Source organism: Notolepis coatsorum, assembly GCF_963971535.1.
Source record: "Notolepis coatsorum genome assembly, chromosome: 16".
Lineage (NCBI taxonomy): Eukaryota > Metazoa > Chordata > Actinopteri > Aulopiformes > Paralepididae > Notolepis > Notolepis coatsorum.
Window position 1 is genome coordinate 67,617,799 of NC_140180.1, and position 12,066 is coordinate 67,629,864.

The following is a 12,066-nucleotide window of genomic DNA, read 5'->3' on the forward strand; positions in this document are numbered from 1 at the left end:
TTTGACTTTCTCTTTCATAAATTGTTTATTCAACTTCAGCCTCAATCATAACCACCACATATTGTTTTTTGTAATGTCAGATTTAACAACTCCTTTCAGAAAAGTGGGAGTGTGCCATCTGCCATTCCATTCGCCGCCTCCGCTGTCAATCAGTTGTATCGCCTGGTCCCGCCTCCACCAATCACAAGCGGCAGCACGGCTCCATTGTGTGTGTGTGATCTGCGTGAGGGAGAGAGAGTCAGATAGTTCTCCAACTCTGTCGCAGACAGTGAAATCCTGGTTGTTCCCCACCCACCTAGGTTATATAACTATCGCGCCGCGCCGCCGCCACAACTAGAAAGAATGGCCTGGCAATTTTTTTTTTTTTTGTATTTTTTTTTGTATTATTTTTTAAACAAACACATAAACAAACATGACAACATAAAATTAGATATTCAAGCATTAATTAACAGTGCACATCCAATGAAATCACCATTTAGATAAGTGTCTTATACGAGATATACACCTAACACCTGTAATACCCTACATACATATGCTCCTGCTCGCTACCCCCCCCCCCCCCCGGACCCCCCATTGGATAATCCACCCATTATCATTCGCTCCTAACCAGGCATTACCATTATATGCTAGCTTTTATTCTCTCCACCACTTCTAACCACATTGTCATTTTGGATTCATTGAGACCCAAAATTCTTGCTGTAGATATTTCTAGATAAATCACATCGAGATATGTAAGAATCCAGACCTTCCGGCAATTTTTTTCCGGTTGAAACCATCGTGATGCTATCAGCTTTTTAGCCACTGTGATACCAGATAAAACCAATCTCTTTAGCTGCATGGGTACTGCACACTCAAAAACATCATTCAGCAGTAATACAGAGGGGTGTACAGGTATATTCAGAGTTAAGAGATTTGATAATTGCTGGGTCACTTCTTTCCAGAATATCTTAACTGGTGGGCAGTCCCAGTACATGTGCATAAATGTCCCCTCGTCCCCATTTGTACATAAGGAGCATTTGGAGTCTTGTTTAAGACCCATTCTGTTCAGTCTTATAGGGGTCAAGTATGTCCTATGAATATAGTTAAGATTGATTTGTTGATGGTCCGGGTTCCTTGATGCAAGTCGAACATTTGCCCAGGCTTCTTGCCAATCAAAATCTATCTCCAGGTCTGGTATATCCCTCCTCCAGACTGATTCTAGGTGGAGGATTTCATACGAGGATGTTAGTAATTGATGATAAAAATCTGATACAAAACCTCTCGATGTCTCTCTTTCATAGAAGAATTTGTGGTATCTGTGGTGTACAATTGGTATCCTTAATGGAACACTGTGAGCCTTCAAACATAACAATAACTGTGCGTAAAAATAATATGTAGAACCGGTGAGATACATTTTTTTTTGTATTTCCTCATAACTACAGAAACCCTGTTTGTTGAAAACATCTCCTAATGTGTGTATGCCCTGCTTTTCCCATCTAGGGAATCTTATAGGTCGTTTTCCAATCAGGAGTGCATTGTTATTGAATAAGGGAGTATGATTATGCCATTTATGTGGGTTAGAATATTTTTTTTTTGTGTTTCACGCCATATCCGGATCGCATGAGTAATAATGGGGCCAAATTTCAGTTTGCATTGCTTAATTGATAATTTGGTGTATACTATGTCCTGCAGTCTATGTGGTGCTACTATATTTACTTCTAAATTCCTCCAGGATACTGATGCTTGGGGATCAAACCATGTTGTCAGTGGTCTTAAAGTGTACGCCTTAAAATAGTGGAAAAAATCTGGAAATGCCATACCTCCGTCGGCTTTATTACTCTGTGCGGTGGATCTTTTTATACGTGGTGGTTTGTTATTCCAAATAAATTTGTATGCGGAAGAGTGTAATTTTTTCCAGTAACTATCTGGAGGGGGTAACGGTATCATTGAGCTGATGAAGTTGATTCTAGGTAAGACATCCATCTTAACTATTGAAACCCATGCCTGTACTGAGTTTTTAAGTTTTGACCACCTGTCAAAGTCGTATTTTATTTTATTTTGGATTTCTATGTAATTGTGCTTCACCATTTGGCTTATGGTAGGGAATACTTCAACTCCCAAACATCTAAAGTGTTTAACCATTGGTATTTCTTCTGGAAGGAGTATATTTTTTGCAGGGGCATTGAGTGGAAGGAAAGCCGACTTTGGCCAATTTATCTTAAATCCCGATAGGTCGCCAAAATCAATCAACTTGAGCAGATTAGGCATTGCGGTGTTAGGGTTTTGCATGAACAGTATTACGTCGTCCGCATATAAACTAAATTTGTGTTGTGTACCCTTGATTACGATTGGTTCTGTGAATTGGGATTGTCTTATATATTGTGCTAAAGGTTCTAATGATAAATCGAATAGTCCGGGACTAAGAGGGCATCCCTGTCTAGAAGAGCGTGATACCGGAAAGATTTCGGAGGTGACTATACCTGTTGTAATCATGGCTGATGGGTCCTTGTATAATACTTTAATCATATCAATGAATCCTTTTCCTAACCCCATCCTTTCTAATACTGCCCATAGATACAACCATTCCAACCTATCAAAAGCTTTCATTGCATCCAGGGACAGCATCGCCTTAGGTGTGGTGTCGTCCTTGCTGGCATCTAGTACGAGGCTCAGGAGTTACGGTCCTTACGACTGATGGAGATGCAGACGAGAGCAGCTATGGACTTCCTATTGGCGGCATCGGGGGGCACGTGTGCGTTGATTGGTCAGGAGTGCTGCACATTTATACCAGCCAATGATGAAGTGGGTTTGCCAGCTATAATTGAGCATTTGAAGAACATTACTAGGGATATGCGTGACCCTCGGGAGGACTCATGGGATGACTGGGGTCATGGACAACTGGGCTATGTGGGATGGTCTGTTGTTAAATATCTGCTTTGTGCCGTGGTGATGTTTGCAGTTGTAGTTGTCTGTGTGGCTGTGATCAGGGTATGTTTTATGTATATGTTCAGGACTTAGAGGTCACACTGCTCGGCTGCACCTGCGTTTGCTATGATGATAGTGAGGGATGACGCGGAGGGGGGCCGGGCGGGTGTGGGCGTCCCGTTGATGCCGTGTTACCAGGAGTACGCTCTGGCGGCTATTCTCTGATCTGGGTGGTGGACATTCTGGGTTGGGGGACGATAGGGCCGGGGTGTGCGTGAGGGTATGGGGTAGGGGACGTGCCTGAACAGGTTGTACATTAACGTTGGTTGTATGGATGTGTATGAAGTTTTGTTTTTTCCCATATTAGGTACGTGAGTGATGACTGTATTATGTGGGGCTGTGTACCCAGGGTTCGGTGTTGGGTCCGGTCGGTTATGCATGGCCGTCCGGCAGGGCACTGGATTCTGGGGATGATGGCTTGAATGGTGGGGTAAGATGCTTGGATGCTGACTGCTTTGTACCTGTGGTGGGGTGTGTTCTGACCTCTGTGGAGGGTCTGTTATGGACTCTTCAGAAAACAGGGGCTGACACCTCACGGCGTGCTGGGCGCGGTGTGATTGATTGATTGAAAATTGATTGATTGATTGATTGATTGAAAAGTTTATTAACAGATTGCAGAATGGGTACAGTACAGTACAGCTCAATACATACAATTGTTAAGGGGATGCAGACCAGAGAAAGACTTTCGTCTTGTTTACATCAGGGTCCCCCATTTTCAATTCATCATAACATATATGACATACATGACATACAGATAGACAGTACGATGCATTCTTTAGATTATCTCTAGTGGACACGAGTCTGGATGACGAGTGTCCCCTGGGGGGAATGGTACTGAATAATAAAAAAAGAAAAAATATGAAAGAATGTATGTAATGAAAGACTAATCAAGATGTTTTTGTTTCCCGAGGGATATCAGAATTGGAGTGGAATCAAGGAGAAATAGTGGAGAGCCGAGATTCGACAAAAATAGGAACCCAGTGTGTTGATGGAGATCGAACGGGAAGAAAATCAGGGAGTAGAAACTGGCGACATCAAACACATGTATCAATTACAAATATCTCGTTTTTAAAATTGTATGAAGGAAGTAAAACGATACTCATGCAGTTAATGAAAAGAACCTCTCAACAAATTTGATTATAAAGACAGAGTAAAGTACAAGTCCAGTTGATAAATTAACAAGAACTGTTGTCTTTTGTGTGCTCTGATCTCCAGCAGTTCCATTGGGCCCGTGGAACACCACAAATCAGGTAAGAATAGGAATTTCAGGTGGAAAAAGGGACAGAAGAGAATAGGTAGGGCCTACAGTGCCACTATTGGCTGTCCGAGTAGGAGTCAGTCACAAAAAGCATAGACACCTACACTTCAAGTTTTCAAGTTTCAAGTTTCTTTAATAGTTGTCATACAGAAGTACAGAATACTTTTATACAAAATGCTTCTTACTGTTGCGCTCCAGAGACTGTGCAAGACAAGATAAGTATGAAATAAAATAACATAGTAAAATTAGAAGTAAAAAAAATGAGGTCACAGTGTTCAGTTTAGACATATGTACAATGTTCGATGCAGAATAGACGTAGTTACCATACAATATACAATACTGTGCAGTGTACTAATATACAATACTATATAGTGCAAGGCAGAAATGGAGAAATGGGACGAGGTGCAATTTAGGTACAATTCACAGTAGGTGTACGAGTTGTAGTGCAAATCCTTTATCAATAAATATAAAGTGTAAGTGTGTTTGTGTGATCTAAAGTGTGGAGAGTGGGTGCTGCAGTGTGTTGTTTGTTTGAGTGAGTGTGTGCGTGTGGGTGTGTGTGCTGTGTGCATTTGATGGTTGTTGCATAGTGATTATTGTTCATTTAGCAGCCTGATGGCCTGGGGATAGAAGCTTCTTCTGAGTCTTTCTGTGCTCGCCTTAAGACTCCGGTATCGCTTGCCTGACCGCAGCAGTTCAAAGAGGCAGTTGTTCGGGTGGCTCGAGTCCTTAATAATTCTCTTAGCCTTCCCCTTGCACCGCTTGTTGTAAATGTTCTGGAGGGTGGGAAGCCCCCCTCCAATTGTGCGTTCGGCTGAACATGTCACTCTTTGTAGTCTGCTACGGTCTTGTGCAGTGCTATTCCCAAACCAGGAGGTGATGTTGCCGGTCAGGATGCTCTCTATTGTACATGAGTAGAAGTTCCTAAGGATCTTCTGACTGACTTGGAACTTCCTTAGGCGCCTGAGGAAGTAGAGGCGTTGTCGTGCCTTCTTCACAACACTGTCAATGTGTGTGGTCCATGTCAATATGTGGGCTCCGAGGTACTTGAAACTGTTCACTCTCTCAACCGGTGCCCCGTCGATGCTGAGGGGGCTGTAGTCCTTGACCCCCGACCTCCTGAAGTCCACAATCATCTCTTTTGTTTTGCTGACGTTCAGGGAGAGGCAGTTCTCCTGACACCACTGTGACAGGTTCTCTACCTCTTCCAGGTAGGCCCTTTCGTCGTTGGCAGAGATCAGGCCCACCACTACTGTGTCATCAGCAAATTTGATGATGGTGTTGTTGTTCCGCTGTGCTACGCAGTCATGTGTGTACAGGGAGTAGAGGAGGGGGCTCAGAACACAGCCCTGGGGGGCCCCTATGTTGAGCGTGATGGATGAGGAGGTGCAGTTGCCGGCTCTTACCACCTGGGGTCTGCCCGTCAGGAAGTCCAAGACCCACTGGCAGAGGTCATAGTTCAAGCCCAGGTCCCTGAGCTTGGCTATGAGTTTGGAGGGGACTATGGTATTGAATGCTGAGCTGTAGTCGATGAACAGCATTCTCACATAGTTCCCCTGCCTCTTGTCCAGGTGTGATGCTGCTGTGTGCAGCACATGGGCTATGGCGTCCTCCGTGGACCTGTTGGGGCGATATGCAAATTGCAGAGGGTCCAGGTTGATGGGGAGGGAGGAACAGATGTAGCCCTTCACTAGCTTCTCAAAGCACTTCATGGCTATGGAGGTGAGGGCTACAGGGCGGTAGTCGTTGAGGCAAGCGGGCGTAGATTTTTTGGGTACAGGGATGATGGTGGACTTCTTCAGACAGGTGGGGATGACAGCCTGTTCCAAGGACAGGTTGAAGATGTCAGTGAATACCGGGGCCAGTTGGTCGGCACAGACTTTTAGGACGCGGCCGGGGATGCCGTCCGGTCCTGCTGCCTTCCTGATATTCACTTTTTTAAAGATCCGTCTCACCTCATGCTCTGTTACCCTGAACACTGAGTCTCCATCAGCAGACCCCCCCCCCCCCCCCCATTGCCGTGGTTTGTAGGCTGGTGTTGTTATTCACAGCCTCAAACCTCGCATAGAAGGAATTGAGATCATTTGCTAAGGAGATGTCACTGTTCACTGTCACTTAGACAGGGAATACAGAAAACACTTTTTTGCCTGTTGCCATTGTTACAAAATCAAAAGGAAAGGGGAGCTCTAGTAAATGGGAAATAAGATCTCATATAGGAAAATGGAAGCCGCAACCCACTCAGATAGGTCGACCCTAATTGGTTGGATAGCAGAGAGTCCAGTACAGATTATCGCCAATGGTCACCCTCACACAAAAGATAACCCATATTATTTGGAGAAAATCAATAGAATATCGAAAAAATTTAACAAAAGATGGGAACATCTTACAAACCCTTGGCCCATCGAAGGTTCTTTTGATTTGGAGTTAATAGCTGAGATAAGAGTGCTAATTAAGACATACAAACACCACGGGAATAAAAAGGCAAGGGGAAAGAAAAGTCTGGAAGAAACTACGATGTTAGAATCCTTCGCACGGGAGGCCGAGAGGAGAAATAGTGACCAGAAGGGCAGTGCAACTGTCAATGAAGCGGCCAAACCAAGAGAGGAGGTAGCCCCGGTCACCATAACTCCCCTGGCCCCTAACACAACAACTGGCATCGCCCAAAGTGCAGCTCAGGTAGCCTCACTCACAACAGTGTCCCACCCAAGAGTAGAACAGGTAAGAGTCGAGGGAGCTTTAGCACCCCCACCATATGACATTAGGAATGGGGAACGAGTGTATCCTATTCTGCCTGTAATACAAATGAGCAGCCCTTACCATTTAACAGACGATCGGGGGAATAAAGAGTCTGGACAAGCGAGAACAGAAATTCACCTGACACCTGGGACATTCAGAGAAATGGAGGGTGTTAGTGGGGCACAAGACATTCCAGACTTGACTCGTTCTGAGAGGGAATATGTGCCCCCACAACGTCAAGGGGAAAAGACTGGATACATGTCGGAAGTAGCCAGGAAGATCCGTACGGCAGAAGTAGAAGGACAAAGCAAATACGAGGAGATGGTTGCACGGAAAAAGTGGGACAGGATACTGGAAAGATACGGCAAAACCCCAGACTCGTACCCCAGCCAGAGCGAGTATAGAAGCAGTCGCCCCCCCTCAAGTGACTCCAGCCGGCATGAAATAAGAACCAATTCACCGGTTGGCAACACGCCAGCCGAGTTGGCGCAGATGGAGAAAGACGAAACACTCAAAACAGCACTAAGAGGTAAGGAATCTGATTTAAAAATCTCTTCCTCACAGGGTGTTGAACTTGTCCAGGAGATGGTAAGGATAAGGGACGATCTGGTAAACATAGACCAGCAGCTCTTGGAATTGAGCAACGACAATGTTGAAATAGCAGTGCCGGTAAATGACCCAGACAACACAGAGAGCAAAAATACGAAGGAGTATAAACTGGTGAGCGAGATATGGGAAAAGGTTGAGAGAAAACGACAGGAACTGACAGCCAAAAAAGTAGAGCGGAAAAAGGCCCTCGAGAAGATGGAAGAGGACGTGAGGAGTGGAATGGTGACCAGATCACAGACGAAAAGTCTTCATCCCCACAAACAGGCCCCCTTCAAAATAGCTCCCGTGATAATAAGAGGACAGGACTTGGAATATCACCCCTGGAAGGCGTCCGACATGACCCAAGTATCAGAGAAATTGCCGCCCCTCCAGAATGGGGCCAATCCGTGGATTGCCAAGTTGGAGGAGCTAATGATCGGCCAAGAGATGGCGATGGGGGATGTGAAACGTATATTGTCAAATATAATGGGACGCGCGGCCATGGAAAAGGTACTGGAGAAGGCTGGCATGGGAGACCATGCAGGGACTGGAGCGCAGGATGCGGACCTGTTCACACGGCACAGGGGGGTACTGTGGATGGCCCTCCGAGAAACCTACCCGACCAAGATGCACCCAGACCAAATCCACATTGGTACCCTGGGGGACACCCACCCTAGGCAGTATGTGGCAAAAGCCTACGCCGCCTGGAGGGATACAACCGGCCAAAATGTAGAACAGGACCCCCTGGGGGAAGCCGTGCTAAGAGGGAAGATTGAAAACGGCCTCCCCATGGAGGTGAGACAAAAACTGGCTGAGGTGGTGTCTCTGTCAAGCCTCCCCTTAAACTATTATACCGATAATGTGGCCCATCAAGTTGACCTATATCGGAAGAGGGAGCAAAACAAAAAGGATAAGGATGTGGCCGAACACCGAAGGATCCTGTATCAACAGCCAACTGAGGCAGGGAAAGTAGTGGAATACCTCCAAGCCTTAGTCCAGTCCACACAACCAAGAGGGGAGACGGGCTCCAACGGGGAACCAAATGACCAGAGACGGGCCCAGCTGGGGACACAGGGGGATCCTGCGCCAGAACAACAACAAAATCCAAGGGGAACACCCTGGCAGTCACGGGGACAAGGTGGAAACAGAAGAGGGAGCGCGAATGGATCCAAAGCTCGGTCAATTGAGTGCTGGCCGTGCGGGAATCTCGGACATATATCTAGAGACTGTGATCAGGACTATCAATCCAGAGGAGGAGGCCCTCGATGGGGGAACAGAAGAGGTGGAAATGGGCGGAACCAAGGCTCAAACCAAGGCCGGACCCAGAATGGAAACCAAGGCCAGACCCAGAATGAAAACCAAGGCCCAAACCAAGGCCAGCACCAGAGTGAAAACTATGGCCCGGTGAATCCATCAAGAGGGCCAGACGAATCACTCTGAAGAGGCCCAGAGAGTCCAATGGGGAGGTGTCAGCTGTCAGTGTCGTCTTTAAGGGAGGAGCCTATTGTGTGCGTATCGGTGAATGACAAATCTGTCGAGATGATGGCAGACACCGGTGCGGCCTATACGGTAGTGCAACCCCAAGACGCGACGCACCTAACCATGTCCGGTCGATACGTACGGACAATTGGATTTGAGGGAGTAAAACAGCTGACGCCTGTGACCGACCCTGTGACCCTGAGATATTGAGGCAGGGAAGCGACTCTTCCCGTACTGGTCTCGGAAAGTTCACCCATTAACTTACTTGGCCGAGATGGGCTGGGTTTACTGGGAATGGATATTAAATGTACGGCGGATGGTTGTGTGATAAATGTACGAGAGGACCGCTACTATCAGATGGTGCAAAGAATCGATAGCCGACCACCGGAAATCTATTGTCTAGGGGGACTGGACCAAGATGTGCTTGGTTCAGCCTTGGAATGGGAGACATTTATCACCGCCAACATGCCTGAAGCAAGTGACCCAAAGACACCATACCATTGCACTCTGCAATACCACAAAGATGCAGACTCGTCACAGGCTAAGGAGTGGCTGAGTGTGCAACCAGACAAAGTACAGCTTAATGCCACCAATATCATATTGGGCCCGCAAGGAGCAGCGCTACATATTGCACGGAGCGAATATCTGCATAAAGAACACGAGATTGCGGATAGTGTTCCCCATGTGACTTTAAAGGTAACGAACTTGTGCGATCAGCAGCACATTGGCGAGATGATGAAAAAAGCGGAAGGAATTAAATTTGAGCAAATGAAAGAAAACAAACTGATCTGGATAAGCCCCGACAAAAGGTTTATTAAGATCATGGTCCAAGGCACAGGGATGGGTCGTCCCCAAACTGTGCAATTATCCCAAGAGACAATGGGAGAATTCCCTAACGCATTGAGCCTCCAGGAGAACATGATGGAGGCAGTGCCAGAGAAGCTGTGGTCAAAAAACAGCACTGACATTGGATTAATCAAGTCCGCTCAACCTGTGAGAGTGGAGCTTAGACCGGGGGCCACCCTGCCTTGGAAAAATCAGTACCCACTGAAGGAGAAAGCGGTGGCTGGGATCGAGCCACAAATCAAAGGACTTTTGAAAGCAGGTTGGTACACGATTTGAGGGCTGTCAACAAGGTTTTACTTGACTATCCCGCGGATGTCCCCGACCCCCATACGCTATTGACATTTATCCCACCGCAAGCTGAATATTTTACGGTTATAGATTTGTGTAGTGCATATTTTAGTGTACCCTTGAGCAAGGAGTGCCAGCATTTTTTTGGTTTTACCTATAAAAATGAGCATTATGAGTATACTAGGATCCCTCAGGGACTAAAGCATTCGCCACACATATTTAACAAAATCCTAAGGGAAGACTTAGACGGGTTGGATACAATATTGACCTCTAGGGTCATTCAGTACATGGATGATCTTATACTGTGTGCAGACGATCAGACAACATGTCATCGCGACTCCGTGAAACTGTTGCAGCTATTGGCAGAAAAAGGCCACAAAGTGTCTTTGAAGAAATTGCAATATTGTAAACCTAAAGTGATTTATTTAGGACAAACAATTTCACAGGGCCATCGGGCTATTTCGGAAGAACATTTGGTGTCCATTAAGAAGGCTCCCAAACCTGTGACGGTAAGACAAATGATGGGATTTTTGGGTATCAAGGGGTACAGTTCTCCATGGGTCGAAAACTATACTGAAATAGTGAAACCATTAAGAGACATGATGAAAGAGGCGGGCGTTGATAAGCTGAGTAGTAAAGTGGTTTGGACTGAGGATGGTTTACGGGCATTTGAAACAATCAAGTCCCGACTGTTAGAAGCGCCAGCCCTGGCTTTGCCTAACTATACCAAGAAATTCATATTATACGTCTCTTCCTCTCCAGATCAGAAGCAGGCATGTGCGGTGTTGACCCAGGACACCGGGGTGGGGGCGCGACCACAGCCGATGGCGTACTACTCCATTGCCTACTCGGAAGTCGAGATGGGGATGGCTCCCTGCTACCGGGAAATGGCCGGAGTCTATACAATGTACGAGAAAGCCGCAAGTATCATGATGGGATATCCAGTGGATATCATGGTGAGGCATGACTTAAAGAGTCTGTTGGAGTCCGGTAAATATGCACTAACGATGCCTCGCATTAGACATTATTACAGGCTTTTGGAACAGGAAGATGTGACTCTGGTCAGGTGTTCCATAACGAACCCGGCAGCGGACATCCCTACGCCTGAGGATGGAGAACCTCACGACTGTGTGGCCGAAGCCGAGAGGTACTCTAAACTCAGAGCAGACTTGCAGGCTTTTCCATTTAGCAGTCCAGATCTGGAACTATGGACTGACAGCTCTTGTTATCGAGTTGGTGAGGGACTAAAAGCAGGCTACTCCGTGGTAAGGTCACAGGGCGAAGGGTTTGTGGTAGAAAAGGCCGAAGCCTTAGCACAACCCTGCTCAGCTCAGCTAGCAGAATTAGTCGCACTAACTGAAGCATGTAAAATGGCAGAGGGCAAAACTGTGAATATTCATACCAACTCGGCATATGCACAAGGAATCGCATTTTTATTTGGCACAGTGTGGAAAGGGAGAGTTTTCAAAAAAGCCGATGGAAGCGCCATAAAACATTGTAGCCAGATTGAGAGTTTGTTAGAAGCAATTATGAAACCAAAGCAGATTGCAATAATCAAGTGTGCTGCTCATCAGTCAGACGAGTCCAAAAGGTTTAGATTTATGGCGCAGCCACGGTGGATTTGTGGTGGCTCCCGCTGGCCTGGTCGGACTGCTGATTCATATGGCTCATGACTTCTGTCATGCTCATCGGAGAGAGGTGAGTAGAAAAATCCAAGAATATGGCTTTTGGGCGCCAGATTTAGACAGTCAAATTGATCATGTGATACAGAGATGTACGATATGTTTGAAAAATAATATACGTAAGGGGATTAGTGTGTCACCAGGGCATATCCCCGTGCCCAATGGCCCAATGCGAGACCTTGTAATTGATTACATTGACATGATTAAACCAATTAATCAGAAGAG